The following is a 17,500-nucleotide window of genomic DNA, read 5'->3' as shown; positions in this document are numbered from 1 at the left end:
GATATGTTTGATAGTGTTATTTAGTGTACTGAACATTTGGTCATGTTCTAAATCCAACAGCACAGTAATAGGTAAGTAAATGTTTAAAATCCTTTAATGGGATATTATGATGGTTTTGAAGAATATATTAAAGATAAAATGAAAAACTGTACAATAGAATTATAGTGATTTGAAAAGACATATATGGACAGGAGGGACCACAAATAGATAACTTGCTACAGAATCACGGCCCCCGGCTCCTCCAGGGACTCTCAGGCCAAGGGATCTCCAGGGGCCCACCTTGCTCTGCAGGTCCAAGAACGAAAAGTCTCAAGTGAGCAGGGACCTTTGCTCAGTCCCTGACAGCCCAGGATCTCCTTATCAGATCAAGAGGGTGGTGGCTCTTTCTACTTGTGAATCAAGTACAAGTTTTCATTAGCATCAGGACCCATTTAACACTCTAAAATTTAGAGTCTCCGTAATGACACTGTGAAGTAGCAAACTAGGTACCTTCAGAGATAGGCAGGTAACATGAATGTGAGATGCGGCCAGGTCAAGCCTCACCTCACTGCTGCAAACTCAATTTATAGAATGCATTTCTGGCAAAAACCGACCAACCAACCAACAAACAAACATCGGCAGGCCAGACCCAGCCTGTGGACCTGTGGGATGCCATTAGAATGGGTTTCTCTGGTCCTGGCACCAGCCGGCTCTGAGCCTGTGAGCGTGCACCGTGTCCAGCCCAGGGTGGCTGCAAAGTGGAGCATTTCAGAAATGGTGGGTCTGGCCCTCACATTGGATATTATCCTCATCCAGGGTGGTCTCCAAACTTTTTTTTAAATCTCCCACTCCATCAGTAAAAAACGATTTCAGCATGTTCCCTACCTGGTGGTGGAGACACAGTTGCCATGCTGGGTGTGCAGACTTGATATAATTTATATCTTCCTTTTCACGTGTGCACAAGACTAATATTCATGACAAAGATCTCTGCTATGTCTAAATCTAAAAAAACTCTTTTGCTAAATACATGATAACAAAAATGCTGGGTCACAGTAAGTCATCCATCTGTAGCAGAGTTTCGTTTTTGGTGTGACATACAATGTGGTGAGTTGTAAAATCATTGATTTGTAGGTTTTAATAAGCATAGCAAATATTAATAAAGCTTATTATTAAATGCACACACACACAAAGGTACTTCAAAAAGTTTGGGGAAAATAGAATTGAAAGATAACATGAATCTTTCTGTGAACTTTTTGAAGTACTCTTGTATGGTGGAAGCCCTAATATTCTCTTTTTAAGCTCAAGAGGTGTCCTTGGGCCCCCAGGAGGCCCACCCTAAGGTGCTCACAGCACCAGTTTGAGGACCCCAGCTTGAGGTGCTGACTCTGTGTAACCAAATTCACAACGCTGACTGACACAGAGGACTTTGGGTTTACATATGAGAAATGACTGCCAAGGGCCTGCCTCATTCTCCTGGGGAAGGCCGCCACTGACCCTTTCTCACCCGAATAGCTTGTCCTCACGCTTGTGAGCACATCTTAGCACCAGCTTCTGGAGACTAGCCTGGCCCCAGATTTTAGGGTTCCTGTTTTGTGGTTCTGGCACCCCAGGCAGTGTTCTCTTCCAAGTCGGGTTGATAAGGGGAGATGGCACTCAGGCCTGCAGGGGTCCTGCTGCAGTTGCCTGATGGCTTCATTGCTCATTAATTTTCACTGTTTCATGCTCACATGGGCTTCTGTGTTCAGAGGGCATCCCCTGGAGGTATTGTAGAGGGAAGGACTGGGTGGTCTGTGGGGGTGGGAGGGAGGGCTGGATGGGACTTTGCTGAGCCACCCTGGGGAGAGTTCCCTGTAGTTGGACCCGTCCTCATCTGCGTGCCTCCCTGCCAGCCCGACCCATGTCCAGGCCTGGACTTGCTTTAGTGGAATTGGTGACCATGCCTGTGGGATTGTCAGCATCACATGGTAATCACCACTGGGACTTTAACCAAGACCCCTGCACAGCCCCATCACCCCAAGATTCCTGTTCAGCTGCTCTGGGCTGGGGCTCCAGCCACAGAAGTGCCACACTCAGAGGCCCTTAGGGCTCAAATTGAGTGAGGCCTGCTGTGGAGGAGCCACACAGGGCGAGGAGGGGGGATAGGAATGAGGTGCTCAGATGTGGCCTTTTGTGACTGGGGTCATGATGGGGGCAGAGAAACAGGCCAGCAGTTGCAGGACAGCACACCTTCCTGAGCTAGGCGTCTCAGCCTCCTTCTGCACAGGGTGCAGCTGTGCGCTCAGGCCCTAGCGCTGTAGCAGGGCCCGAGGGGCAGAGTCTAGTGAGGAGGCCAAGGCAGAAAAGGGCCTTTGTAGGAAATGAGTGCAAACATTTTTTTTTTCATTCCTTTAAGCTGAGCCCACGACAGTTAGTTTTATACATTCTCCGGGTTTTTTTTTCAGACCTGAAAGACTTGCTGGGCTCACACGCTAGTGGACTGAGCACACATCGCATGCTGAGTTTTCTCCTGCTGCTGCCCTGCGTTGTCCTGAGATGCCTTGTTAGTGCAGGGGGAGACTCGTAAGTGGACAGAAGCTCCGTCCTGGCTCCGTGAGGACCAACCCTTGATTCCACACGGTGTAGGAACTATGGTGTCCCCAGCAGGAAAGCCAGGACTGGGGCATCTGCTTTAATTTTCCATATTTTAAATAGTAGATGTGTTTAGTTTACTGTAAATGGAAAAATTAGATGGATATTTTTATCATGTAGTAAACATTTTCACAAAAGAGACTTTCCTGCTTCCCTGAGCCTTATTTCAAGGCCTATGATTGAGATGCCTATTCAAGCCCGAAGCCATCTCTGATGATCTCAGAGTGGACACTGAGTAGGCATGATACATGTCCCAGGTGACAACCCCTCTCTGAGCAGCCCGGACCCTCTTTGTTCACTGCCAGTCTCCCCACTGGCTGTCATCCTTGGGGGAGGGACAGGGCTGCATTTGTGTCTCCAGCACCTCTGGAAGTTGAGAAGGGGAGGGAGCCAAGACTAGAAGCAGACAGCCTGGCACCCACTGCCTTTTCTCCAGTGACAGTTAGCACCTTCCACCTTCCTGGGGTGATCAGAACATCTGCATAAAAGAGGCAGAGTCTACAGCAGAACCCACGATGAAGCAAAGTGGCCAGAGAATGAGAGAATTTAGTCCAAAGAGGCCCTGGGCAAGCCTCCTGCATCTTCTGGCAGGCAGGAGAGGGAGAGAGGAGTGAGACAATGAAGAGGCTGTCAGCCCCGTTGGATGGGCTGGGGGCAAGCTGGGGACACCAGCTCTGCTGTGCAGTGTCCACGTCAGAGCACACATCCCAAGTAGAGGATGTTTCCATTGAATTTTTCAGCTCCTTACACCCACTTTAGCTCATAAGCCTGTCTAATGCAATTTTTTAAAATTTTTATATTGTAAATTAGTTTATTGGTGTTTTCAACCTTTTCAATGTCTGGCTATGAAAATGTAAATTCAATGTAATATTCAAATGAGTGTTTAAAAAGTAAGGTAGAACTCAGTAGAGGGTTGACTTGGAGTTTGATTGGTTCAAGAGAAAAATAATTATTCAAGTTCGAGACATAAATATTTCTAGGCAATACTAGCTTTTGATACCAAAGTTGCCTTTAAGTAGTTCCAAGTGCATTCTGAGTAGTACCTTCTATTGCAGTTTAATGATTGTAGGAACAAAAGAGTGATGAACTTTGCAAATTCATCCTAAGGACTTGATGGACATGTTTATGTCCTGTGCAGAATTTGTATTGACACAATGCTTATCTTTCACACTTTGTACAACCAGTTCAAAGTGTGCTGGAAAACACAGGAAGGCAAAAAGACACGCTGTCTTATTTTCAATAGCTGCGCTTAGGAAACTGAACTAAGATTATGGTTGCAGATATGAGAGGCTGCATTTGTGGTGAAAAGTGTAACTAAGAACCATTTACTATGAGCATGAGCATCCAGAGTAGCAACGCTTATTTACAGTTTGGGTAGAAAATTAGGAGCCAGGATTATGGATCCCTGTAACAGAATAATTCTTGATTATAGGCAAGAAAATCAAAGTCACCATTTATCTATCATTCTACCAACTAACTGCTTTTACCTGCTTAGCTCTGAAAAGAACATAAATGTCATCCAAGAATGGAGAAAAGTAAGCCTCCTGCTTTTTCTGTAGAGCTTAGAGAACTTGAGGGTAAAAGGCATTTTTCCTGTAAATGGCACCCTGGGGTCCAAGGAGATAACTAAAAAGTAGAAACTTTGCAGGAGCCAAAAGAGCAATCCTGGGCCCATGGTTGGAACCTTCACACAAACATGTCCCAGATCTTATCTGTCGGTCCCCTGCTGTTGAGGAGATGGGAGACAGCCCTCCTGGGACATTATCTCTGTGTTCCCACCCCTGGGTTTGCTCACCCTGACATAGAGAGCAATCAGCAGCTCTGTCCAATTCTGGATTGTTTATAGAAGCCACTCTTTCCTTGCCAGCTTTGCTCTGACTCAGTGTCCCTGGCACATCCTGGAAAGGCAGGGCCTGTCACTCCATGTTCCTGCGTGTTCTCTCTAGGGAGCCACTCCGGGGCACTGGGAGAAGCAGCAGGAGATGCACGAGGACTTGTCCCAGTCACGCGGGCTCCATTCTCTGCTCAGCTCGGGAGAGTTTACTCTGGAACTGGAGCAAACGCCTGCTGGCTGTCTGTCCGCTACTTTCAGCTGCACCGCAATCTCCTCCTGTCTAGCCCAGATGCAAACTGACTTTTCTAGACTGGGAGCTTTCAAAAACAGCCTCCAGATAGATTGCCAATTTCTGTTGCCCACAAAAGCCACTTTGGCACATGCAGCTTTACATCACATGGAAAAAATTTCTGGAACTGACCTTTCCATGGAGTTCGGCTTTGAAATTTTAAAATTTAGTTTAATAAGCTTTACATGTGCAGGCTTTCCTCATCTCACCTGTCTGTGACTGGGAAAGGCACTCGAGGGGCTGTGTCTTCTCTGGTTACAGCTGCTGGGCACTCATGGACCTCCTGGCTAGCAGCTGGACCCCGTGGGACCCCTACCCTGCCCTGTGAAACTTTGTAGCCACAGAGCTGGCTGGATCGCCTGCAGCTGACACAGCCAAGCTGAGTGAGGGTGCTGAGCTTGGAAACGTCTGCAGCACTTCCACTGGGAATGTAGGCTGATGTGCACGTTCTATTATTGGCTTGCCAGAAAATAAATGCATATATACGCCTTTATGAGTTATAAATTTTTCTGATATAAAGTATATATAGCACAGAAAGTACTAATAAACTATATCATACTCTTTATTGTAAATTCTGTATAGCCTATAAACTTTTGTTGATTTTTAGTGAATCTTCTATCTGTACCCAACCCATGGTTGTGATTCCACCATGACTTGACAAATGGAGTTGTATCCTGTCACACCGAATCTTTCCCCACTGAATTTATTGTCATGAAATCTGATATGTGATATACTGGTAAGCTATTTCTAACACTCATACAAATTGTCTTAATTAACTGAAATATCTTTGAACTTTGGCACTATATATACGAGAACTTCACTCATTCGTGGACAGGAGTGATTTTTTTTGCTGAATCTGTTTGTTTTGCATGTACCCAGGATTTGTTTTAATCAGGTGTGGTAAGACACACAGACGTGCAAATGATTGTAGGAAGGAAGACACTAATACCACAGATCCCTAGAAACAAGAGGTATGTCACACCATGCAGGGCCACACAGAGGAACACCAGAGTGGGTCAGGAGGCAGAGGGAGTGGGGAAAACGTGGGCAAGAGCCTTCACTGTGGTTTCTTTGGGAAGAAACATGTGAGGCATTGGGTAGTTTGACTGACTTCAGCAGGCTCTGGAACACAGCAGCTGTTCCTGGTTGCCTGGTATGTTTTCCCTTGCCTCCCTAGAGGCCTCTGGAGTTTATTTCACCCTGATTTTTCCCCCTCAATAAACCTGGAGTAAAAAAATCCCATCACCACCCAGAAAATGTTCACATGTTTTGGAATCCCTGTTACTGAGTCAATAACAACTTCATTTAGTAATAAATCTCACCTCTGAGCAGGCCAATATATTTTCTTCCCAGCATTAGATGGATCGTGATAAAAGAGAAGCTACCACACTGTCTTTGACACATGCGGAGCCCCAGGCTGGACGAGGCGGATGACCTAAGCAGGTTGCACAGCCAGTGGATGGGAAACCGGGTGCTGTGGTTTGGGGCACATGATTCCAAACTCCACGAACTTTCTCTACTGTCTGAGAGAGATGTAAATTTACACTATGAGTTTGGCATCAATTATGACTTCAGTCCTTGTTCCTGAGCCTCCTTGCGTGGGGTGCTTGCCAGGCCTGAGAATCCCAGGAATCCCAGAGTCCTTGCTCCCTCAGATACTTTTAGCATCAGATGGGAATTTCCCCCATGGATGCTTCAGTCCTGCCATTTTTCTCATTCCCAGACCCTTTTGATTACAGGCATCCTCAGAGTTAATTCCCCCATGATCTCAATAGCTTGGAGTGCTGGGCAGGGATCCTCCCTTCTGCAGGAAGACCCCTGCTTAGTTAGACCCTTGTGTAGCCACATGCCACCCCCAGTTCTGGTAGGAATCTGAGGAAGGAGGAACCTCCAGGCAGAGTTGGGGGAATTTCACTCCAAGTTTCACCAGTTGAGGTTTAATATTTCTGCTTCAGGTGATGCTGCAGGAATAGAAAGTGCCATTCTCATGTGCAATATCTGCCTCGCTCGTGGGCGCCAGCTGTGCTTCCTGTGCGGTGAGCAGGAAATTCTGTAAAATGAAGAGAAGTCAGAGGTCTTCTTCAGGGGCTGTGTGTTGGGGGACACTTGCCCCCTTCCTAGGAGGAGGAACGTAGGCTGTGCATGGCACGGCAGGAGGAAAACAGCTCAGTATGGGACAGGAGCGGCACCACACAGGTCCCTGTGGACCAACCCGTTGACATAGGTTCCTGCTGTCTTCTGTAGACCTTTGCAAGGAGACATGTCTCAGTCATCATTTTGAGTAAATATAAATATGAAAAGACAAATTATGGTTTGAGTTTCCTTTTGGGTCATGCGTATGTGTGAAATATACTGTATTTGAATAGAATTCGTTAGCCCTGGAGGTGTCAATATTTTCCTCCACGAAACAAGTGTTTTGCTGGATTGAAAAGTGTCACTTGCTCACTCCAGAAACTCCCTTCACATGACCAGATCATCCTAGGAATCCTTAATCCGTAGGTCACAGTTTCCCGTGGTGCTGGAGGAGACCCTGCTGTGTGTGACTCAAGGGAATTAAGGTTGACACCAGACAGGACACTCCCAGGACTCAGAGGTGGCGCCAGTGGGCTCCAGGGCAGGGCAGCACTGAGAGCCCGCACAGGGCCTCACAAGGGAGAAGATCGAGAGGGACAGAGGAAGGTTCAGGGAGTGCCTAAGCCAAGGCAGGGGAAAGGGTCCCAAAATTTCAAGATCGGGAGGCTCAGCAGAGCATGATCACCTGAGCCCATCTTGCCTGTCCATACAACGATGTTTGTGCTCCTTCTGAGTGGGCATGAGGCGGGATGTGGCCACCATGGTGGCCTGAGTGATGCATGGATGGCATCCTACAGGCCTGGAGAGAGAAGCTTCTTTCCTGTCCCATCGTCTTCTCCATCCACCCGTGTCACGCACCAGGAACTCTCCTATGACCCTGCAATCTCACCAACAGAAGTTGGTGTGAGGCAAGGAAGAGAAAGCAGGTCTCTGCTTCAACAGTGCAGACTGGCCAGGGGGTGGGACAGCAGGGGTGGACTGCAGGGTTGGGCTGGGGACACTCAGGTTCTGAGGCTGTTTCTCCTCGAGGCTGGGACGAGGACTAATTTTTACTGTTCACTTGCTTCTGCAAGTTAGCTGACAACCAATCCTTGTCTGGATACTGTCAGCCAGGAATTGTCCAGCCCAGAAACATTGTCCACACTGGAGGGAGTCTTGTGCCTGTGGCTGGGGCAGCTGCAGCAGCACTTTCCAGTTGCCTGCAGGCAGGAGGCCCCTGGTGCAGGTTGAGCTTAGCAAAGACAGGTGGACTAACCCCAGGGTCAAGGTGGGCCTCGCTTTGTGACCCAGAGGATGTCAGCTTGAGAGCTTCTCTGAAAGAGTCTTGGAATTGCTAGGCTCAGACTCTCTGCCTGTGTCCTCCTACTCATAGGGACAGGAATCCTGGTAGGCGCAAGCCCTGCAAAGGCAGAGAATGTGTCTTCCTCATCGTTCCCCATTCCAGTGCTCAGCCCTGGCAAACATCTGGTGAACACACCTCTGGGCTGAGATCTGCTCAGGTGTGGAAAGGACCCCTCCTCATTCATCTAGACCATGGGCTGCCCAAGCTCTCCTCCAGAATCAGGGGTGACAAGGGAGAGTCCCTCCCCTCTACTCCCGCTGCTCTGACTGTGTCCAGCACAGGGTTTGCCAGGCCTTGCTTTTCCTCTCTGGTGTCAGTGGGCCCTGCTGGGACCTGGATGTTGACTTCACTGTTTGAGTGTCCCCAGGGCCTTGCAGTGCCTGCCATGTGTGCCTGTGCTCAGGAAATCCCTATTAGGTGAGCAATTGGCTGGGGCAGTGAACGGCTCTTCAAAGAGAACCAGGGCAGGAAAGGATGCTTCCTCCTCATCTCTCATCTTCAGAGCCGTGCTGCCTGCTGCAGTCCCACCAGGCACATGAGCCTGTTTATATTTCAATGAATTAAAATAAAACAAGACGTTCAGCCACTCAGTCACTCCAGTGCCGGTGGCTGCCCTGCTGGACACAGCAGAGAGAGGATCCACTCTCGCAGACCCTCTCCTGGCAGCTACTCTGCACCCTGTACGTGGCCACCACCCTTGACCTTCACATGACTCTCAGGTTCAGAAACAGACAAGGCAACCCTCATGTAATTTATTTCCTGTTTCTGTCTCCTTTTCATTCTCTCTTCTCTTATTCAAAGTCTCTTCCCTGTGGCTCTCCCCATCCCCTGTTTCCCTGTTCATGATTCTCATCCTGGAGGACCTGGTGTCACCCAGGCAGTTGACATCCTTGGATATCCAATGTCTATAAAATCTCTCCCTGGCCCTCCTTGTCCACTTCCCTGGCATTGCCCTGGTCTCTGGACACCAGGCTGCAGCATTGAGTTATGCTGAGCAGCCGCAAATGCCAGGCAGAGCCGGGCCCCACCCTGCTAGAGGGGGCTCCAGGGAAGTCTGGCTTTGGCTGCCCCGGCCCCCGCCACAGGTGCCTCCCTGCACCGAGTGGCTCTGGACGTTGCTGTCTTCCTTCCAGCAGGAACCTGGCTCCAGAAATTCTCCTGTCCCAGACTCAAGAGAAGGGATTGCGGAAGGTGAAGTCGATGGCGAGGAAGAGGAAGAGGAACGTGTGTGTGCAGCAGGCGAGATGAGGACGGGGAGGCAAATACGTCCCACGGCCCCATTGCTCCCCCAGCGCTCTTTTTGTCATTTCAGGAAAATGAAGGAGAGCACGGGGCTGGCCGCTGTTGTGTACGACCCTGCGAGGAGGCAAGCGGAGGTAACAGCCCGTGTGGGCAGAGAAGGATGTCTGAGCGCGTCTCCCCAGGGAGAAGGCCCTAGGTCTCTCGCCGGGCCCTCCAATGGGTCCTCAGAGAGGAGGGACTGCAGGTGCCTGCAGGACCGCCATGTGATCACTTCAGAGCTCCCGTTTGTGGTATTCTACGTGAAGACTGTCCCTTCCTCCGCACAACCCACCCGACCTCCTAAAGAGAGCGTGTGTTCAGCTTTGTGTCTCTGTGGATGCTCACAGGCCCTGGCATCAAGGGGGCACCATAGGTCCCATGCTGACTGGGAGTTGACAAGCCCTGGGGGTTCCCCAGCCTCTGCAGAGCCCTGTTGAGGGCCTGGGATTGCCACATAACACCATTTCTCAAAAGCTGAGTCTGACAGATTTTTTTATAGGCATGTAAGAATCATGCAAAACATAAAAACTGGAAGGAAATTCAGTGGAACGCTAAGTTGGGATATGTTTAGAAGGTACGAGTACTAGTTACTTGCTGTGGTATGAATGTCTGTGTCCTCCACATTTCCAATTTGTATGTTGAAATTCTAATCCCCAGTGTGATGGCATTAGGAAGTGGGGCCTTTGAGGGGGTTGGGTTATGAGGGTGGTGGCCTTGTGAATGTGATTAGTGCCCTTATAATAGAGGCCTGAGAGATCTCCCCCACTATTGTCACCATGCAGTGAGGAGATGACATCTGTGAACCAGAAAGCAGGCCCTCACCAGACACTGAATCTGCCTGTGCCTTCATCTTGAACTTCTAGCCCCGATAACTATGAGAGATAAATTTCTGTTGCTTACAAGCCACCCCGTTTGTGGCATTTTGTTATAGCAACCTGAATGGACTAATTTATTACTTATATTCCTTCTGTTTATTTTCCAGTTCTGAAAATAAATAAAATAAATGTAACTAAGTTTTTTACATTAAAAAGCAATGTCTTCTGCAACATTCTCATGATGGCACATACTAAAACTATGGAATTTATGGTTTTATTACCACAGCATAATGATTTTTTTTTTTAATTGAAAGCCACAGGCAAAGTTTGGTGGCTGTGTTAGAAAGAAAGATGATAATTGGCTCCGGGAAGCTGTCCATTTTCAATGTGAAGATCTCATAACAGGGTTGTGTGCAGTGGAGGGGTGTAGGGAAAAGGTTATGTCTCCACCCCTGTTCCGTGAGACCTGAGACCACCTGCTCCTCACACAGCCCAGGTGTGTGTGACTCTGACTTTTCACCTGGAGGTCCTGAGGGTTTCTTCTTTCCATTGCATCAGTTGCACTGTCCAGGGAACCAGTCAGCTGAAAGCTGCCCAGACAAATACCCGGGTTAAATTGTTTCTGGATATTAACAGGCACATCCCCAGTACAGAACAGCAAATAGGCCTTAGTGCCTTGTGGATCTGACCCCTGGGATGTTATGGCCAAAGTTTGTCTCTAGATGGCCTGAAGTCCCTTCTGGGTCCCATACTTATACCCTGGCATGCTCCTCCTCCATCCATGTCTGTGTCTCCCCAGGGACTCTAGCACCTGCGTTTGCATTGCAGGTTCTCAGATTGGCCCCTGCAAAGGTCATCACCGGGAGGCCACAGGCCGAGTCTCAGAGGAGCTGAAGCTTCCCGCTGTGACGAGGTGTTAATCAGACAGGAGGCTGAAGTACAGCAGCTGCCTTATGGCACTTCTCTGAATACCCCTCTTTTGTCAGCTAATTTAGTGCCAGTTATTTAGTTTCTGAATGGTATAGATTTAAAGTTAGTTTGGGTGATTTTTTTACATTTAGTGTTGGAAGTTTTTACATTAAACAATGTTTATTACCAGTTGTTTTAAAAATATTTTTACACAATTAAAGCATACACAAAGCACTTTAAAAAGTTTATGGAAAGGGCCGACCCTGTGGCACACTCAGGAGAGTGCGGCGCTGAGAGCGCAGCAGCGCTCCCGCCGCGGGTTCGGATCCTATATAGGGATGGCCGGGGCGCTCACTGGCTGAGCGGGGTGCGGCAGGTCAGAAAAAAGACAAAAAAAAAAAAAAAAAAAAAAAGTTTATGGAAAGATTTGTATTGTCTTTTAATGCTGTTTTTCCACAAACTTTTTGAAATGCCCTAGTATGTAGATAAGTGTCCAGCAGGCTGATTAGCACTGCCTGTAACACCAAGGTCAAGTCTTCGGATCCCTGTATCGGCCAGCCACCAAGAGAAAAGTGTCCAAAGCAAAGCTCTTAATAAATTATTATAAGGCAATCACCCTCATGACCACCAACCCGGCCACTCACCCTCTCACAGAACCTTCATTTACTCTTAGTTGAACAAAGTAACTGCAAATTTAGTATTTACAGTCTGGCCTGTGTTGATGTCATTCTGAGCATTTCACTGTCCTAAGTTTGATCAGCCATCTTTAAGGGACCATGGGAACAGTGTTACCTGTGGTCTTGCAATGATGACTTGAATGTTAGTGCTTCTTATATCTGCAAGTCAGTTTTGTTGGATATAAAATCTATAGCTCACAGTTTCTTTTCTTTTTTTTTTTTTCTCATTAAACTCTGTTTTAATGGGTCTCAAAATTCTGTGACAGATTTTTGGTCAAGTTGTTTCCATTAAAAAGTACTGATTTTTAAAAAACTAATAACTTAAAACTGCCACACACACACAAAAATAATGGTCCACAAAACATTCTTTCCTTCTGAAGGTTTTACGATGCATTGTTATCATTAACCAGTCTTTTACTATTAAACTTAAATGGCCAATTGTGATAAACAGTTCTGAGACTGTTCTTCCACCACTGATTAAGACTGGGGTGGCAGGTATTAGGGATAATATTCATTTAGCCTTCTGAGCTTTCTGGGCAGACTTGGTGACCTTGCCAGCTCCAGCAGCCTTCTTGTCCACTGCTTTGATGACACCCATAGCAACTGTCTGTCTCATATCACGAACAGCAAAACGACCCAGAGGATGATAGTCAGAGAAGCTTTCAACACACATGGGCTTGCCAGGAACCATATCAACGATGGCAGCATCACCAGATTTCAAGAATTTAGGGCCATCTTCCAGCTTCTTACCAGAACGCCGATCGATCTTTTCCTTCAGCTCAGCAAACTTGCAAGCAATGTGAGCTGTGTGACAATCCAGTACAGGGGCATAACCAGCACTGACTTGGCCTGGATGATTCAGGGTAATCACCTGAGTGGTGAAGCCAGCTGCTTCCATTGTTGCGTCATTTTTGCTGTCACCAGCAACATTGCCGTGACAAACATCTTTGACAGACACATTCTTAACATTGAAGCCCACACTGTCTCCAGGAAGAGCTTCACTCAAAGCTTCGTGGTGCATTTCAACAGCTTCACTTCAGTTGTAACGTTAACTGGAGCAAAGGTGACCACCATGCCGGGTTTGAGAACATCAGTCTCTACTCGGCCCACAGGGAGGGACAGTACCAATACCACCAATTTTGTAGACATCCTGGAGGGGCAGACGCAAGGGTTTGTCAGTTGGACGAGTTGGTGGCAAAATGCAATCCAGAGCTTCAAGCAGTTTAGTTCCCCTGGCATTGCCATCTTTACGGGTGAATTTCCATCCTTTAAACCAAGGCATATTAGCGCTTGGCTCCAGCATGTTGTCACCATTCCAGCCAGAAATTGGCACAAATGCTACTGTGTCAGGGTTGTAGCCAATTTTCTTAATGTAGGTGCTGACTTCCTTAACAATTTCCTCATATCTCTTTTGGCTGTAGGGTGGCTCAGTAGAATCCATTTTGTTAACACCGACAATCAGTTGTTTCACACCCAGTGTGTAAGCCAGAAGAGCATGCTCACGGGTCTGCCCATTCTTGGAAATACCAGCTTCAAACTCACCAACACCAGCAGCAACAATCAGGACAGCACAGTCAGCCTGTGATGTGCCTGTAATCATGTTTTTGATAAAGTCTCTGTGTCCTGGGGCATCGATAATAGTCACGTAATATTTGCTGGTCTCAAATTTCCACAGGGAGATATCAATGGTGATACCACGCTCACGTTCAGCTTTCAGTTTATCCAAGACCCAGGCATACTTGAAGGAGCCCTTTCCCATCTCAGCAGCTTCCTTCTCAAACTTTTCAATAGTTCTTTTGTCGATCCCACCACATTTGTAGATCAGATGGCCAGTAGTAGTGGACTTGCCCGAATCTACGTGTCCAATGACGATGATGTTAATATGAGTCTTTTCCTTTCCCATTTTGGCTTTGACTTAGTGGTGGTTTTCACAACACCTGTATTCTGGCTGCAAACCCGTTGCGAAAAAAAGCTAGCTCACAGTTTCTTTCCTTGAGTATCTTAAATATGTTACCCCAGTTCCTTCTGTCACAAAATATTTCTCTCAAAAATGTTGCGATTCTAACTTTCTTTTTTTTTTTTTCTACTTTTTTTTTCTTGGCTGCTGGCCAATGGAGGAAACTGAACCCTTGAACTTGGTGTGATAAGACCACATGGTAACCAACTGAGCAACCAGCCAGCCCTTTCTAATTTTGTTTTCTTTCTGTATTGCTTCCTCTTTTTTTCTAGATACTCAAAGGACTTTTCTTCTTCTTTAAAGCTTTTGAAAGCATCTTTATTTATTTCCAAAGAACTGTTTTTGTTTCATTTATATCTTTTAATGTTTGTTTTGTGTCTTTGCTTTGTTTTTCTCTTTTAGGCACTCCAGTCTTTTATGCTGACCTTCAAATTTTGAAATTTTTTTCTCAAATCTTTATAGTCGCACTTATTTTTGTTTTTAGTATTTTCCCCTTTTTGACCTGTTGTTTCTCTTAGGGCACTGTTTGTAACTTTGTTTCCTTTCCTTTACACTTTATTTATGAAGTGATTTTTCAGTTTTTTTTCTTATTTATTCCTGAGTTCTCTCCTTTCATTTCTGAGTTATTCTAATCCTAATTTATGATGTCACTTAGTATCTGTATCATTTTCTTGATGCCTTTTGCTTCATTTTTTTTTTTAAAAAGTTCGTTACAGTACATGAGGTACATTAAGAAGAAATGCTTTTGTTTTCTGTAGTGGTGTTATTCTGCAATTATTCCCTTTTTTCCCCTATAGTACCATTGTTGGGATTCAATATCAATATTTTTCTGTCACTAAATTTTCTGTGAAATTTATTTTCTTGAATTTGTAGGAAGCAGTATGATTGAAACAGCTTTCCCAGGCTCACAGACCTCTCACTCCAGTTGTTCATATGGAATGCTAACAGATACAGCAGTTGCTCTGGAGATTTAGTGGCTCTGTTTTCTCTCCCTCTTTCATAGAGGTCTTCTCTCTCATCACCTCTACTGCCACAGTCCTTCTCTATTTTGATGTTGTTCCTCAATACAGGGAGAACCTTACAACAGCATTGTTACCATCTTCCCACAATCTACAGTTATTCCCTTTAAATGGTATATATTTTCAGAATAATTCAGCTTTAAAGTTATTTTCGATTATATACATATTTTAAAATTATTTTATTTCTGAATTACTTTATTTTTAATTATTTTATTTATATAATTATTGATTTTTAGTTTCTTATTGTTTATTTTAGTCATGGATTATCTGTTTTTTGTTATTTATATTTGAGACATTTCCTTTTAGAGGTGTAAGTTTTCATTTTATTTATTTTTAGAGGGTTGTGGTTTTAATTATGGGAATTTATTTTGAGTTTCTAATTGATTGTCCTTTATTTCTGGTTCTTTAAGTTCCCCATCATGTAGGTTCAAAATCATGTCTCACTGGGCCTAGAAGTCCATCAGCAAATGGTTTTGCTAGTATCAGGCACAGACATCAGGCTCTCTGAGGGGGCCTTATGTATGTCACAGGGCCCCAGATATCGTCCTTAAATATATGTCCATGCTACATTATTTTGGGAATGACTAATGAGCTTTTTAAACTTTTTTTACTTTCTAAAAAATTTAAGTACACATAAAACACATCAATTGCGTTTTTCAATGAATTCTATCACTGAGCATGTTGAAAACATATACAACTACATAAACTAAGGATTATGTGTCTCAATAACATAAAAATGTTGGTTTCTACAAATGATTGGGCTCACGATCCACGGTTTCATAAAGACACTCCCAGCTTCCTCTCCCTGGGCTCATCCTTCTGCTCAGTCATTGGCCAGTGGACTGCCAGTGAAGATGTCATTGACCAGGTTCACAGCTGCATCTGAAACACTCTCCTGTGTCATCTCTTGTACCATAAGACAGAAGCCACATCATACAAGGCTCCTGGGCCTCTGACCATCACAGTCCTGTGCAGGTGGCTTGTACAAGCATTTTACAGGAAAGTGACTTCTTCCTGAATGACAGAGGGTGACATGGCAGATGAGTCTGGAGCCAAGACTGGGCTGCTAGTCCACCTCCTCCTCTGTCCCAGGGATGACTGTGAGAACATTCCTCTGCTTTCTGGGCCGACACAGAGCTCACTGGTATAGTCCCTGATCTAAATCACTTTTGCACTGATGTGAACTCATGGAATTTAGCCATGGGCTTCTCCTGTACTTGCTTTCCAAATGGTGGGCATAAGGCCCTGATTGCCTCAAGGGTAGGCAGAAGCAGAGACAAGGACATCAAAGTCTTGGCTTGTCTGTGGGGAAATAGGATATGGCAGAAGAGATGTGAGCAGAGGATTTGTGGCCAAGGCATCAGGTGTTGTTCATTGGAGGAGAAGGGCAACGACGGATGCGGTTTGTCACCCAATGAGGCTAAGTCCTGAGAGCTGTCAGGAAAAGGGATATGGCACAGACTCCTTCTCAATGTGTAGTTTGGTGAACATGAGATTGGGTTTTTACCCCAGGCTGTTGAGGGAGGCAGCGAGTAGGACAGGTGGGCAGGGCCAGCTTCACAGGCAAGCAATGCAGTAATTTTTATCTTTGAACTCGTGTTTTGTAGTGGCGTGTATGCACACGAGGAGAGAGGAGATGCCCCAGGTGGGTACGTGCACCTGGTGGTTCCAGAACACAGGCATGGCAGGCAGTGGGAGTGGGCAGGGGAGCAGCTGGCCTGATCCAGTTCAACTCAAGCTCCTTTGCAGGGAGAGTTTTTGAGTCAGTGTTTGACATTTGTTCTGACCCCAGAAATGCTCTTCTTAATTGTTTCTTTCCCTGGGTTTTGTTGATAAACCAGCTGGCCTGCAATTTAGCTTGTACCTCTAATGAACCTACCAGTTTCTACTTAATTGCTTAGTACCACAAGCTCCATTGTTTTTGAGGGTGCTCTTCCAGCTCGAGCTTTTCCACATTCTGTTGCCAGTGAAGTCAGTTCCTTTGGAAAGAGCTTCAGATCTCTGTGTCCTATGACCTGCTTTTCTCCCTGAGCTGAGGGCATGGGCAGGCACACTTCTCTGAGAGTCACTCCTGCTTTAGGAGCCAGATGCTTGGTGTTATGGGGGATGGGCCTTAGGTTTTCAGGTTGCCTTTGATAAACCAGAGATCTGCTCTAAGGTCAGCTCAATTCCCATAGCTTTGGGAGGTCTGGAATGGGGTGGCAGCCATGACCTCACATACCCGACCTGCTACCGCAAGACTATTTTTAACCTAAAACCAGACTTACCAACACCGACAGAAGTTGTGTCACTTTGGAGTGCTGAAAATGTACCCGTGACCCTTACTCATACGTCTATACCTAGGATGCAACTGAGAGCCAATCACTAACCTATGTAATGCTATGTAACCTGTAGGAAAACTAACGTGCTGATTAAGGAGCTGTCCCCTTCTCTCTCCTTTGTTCTTCACTTTTCTGTGATTATTAAAATGCTAAAGTTCTGTTGGCCCTTCAGAAAGCATTTCCCAAGGCAACTTGGTGGGGCTTTCCTGGGCTGCAGACACATATATTGGCTCAAATAAACTGATAACATTATCGGCATCTCGGGATGCTTTTTCGGGTTGTCACCTTGGCTTGCAGGGACACTTTGCTTTACAGGCCAGGGTAAGGGAAGTCGGGGCTCCAGTATTTTCAGTGCACCCCACGCAGCCCCACAGTG

At 46.2% G+C, this 17,500-nt stretch overlaps 1 pseudogene; it reads right to left on the bottom strand.

Moving 5' to 3' along the window:
- Positions 1 to 12,185: 12,185 nt before the first annotated feature.
- LOC134384329 (elongation factor 1-alpha 1-like) lies at positions 12,186 to 13,752 on the bottom strand (annotated as a pseudogene).
- Between the last annotated feature and the right edge of the window lie 3,748 nt (positions 13,753 to 17,500).

Source organism: Cynocephalus volans, chromosome 1 (assembly GCF_027409185.1).
Source record: "Cynocephalus volans isolate mCynVol1 chromosome 1, mCynVol1.pri, whole genome shotgun sequence".
Taxonomy (NCBI): Eukaryota; Metazoa; Chordata; class Mammalia; order Dermoptera; family Cynocephalidae; genus Cynocephalus; species Cynocephalus volans.
Note: the sequence above shows the minus strand (reverse complement) of the source record. Positions and strands in the feature narration are given on the sequence as shown.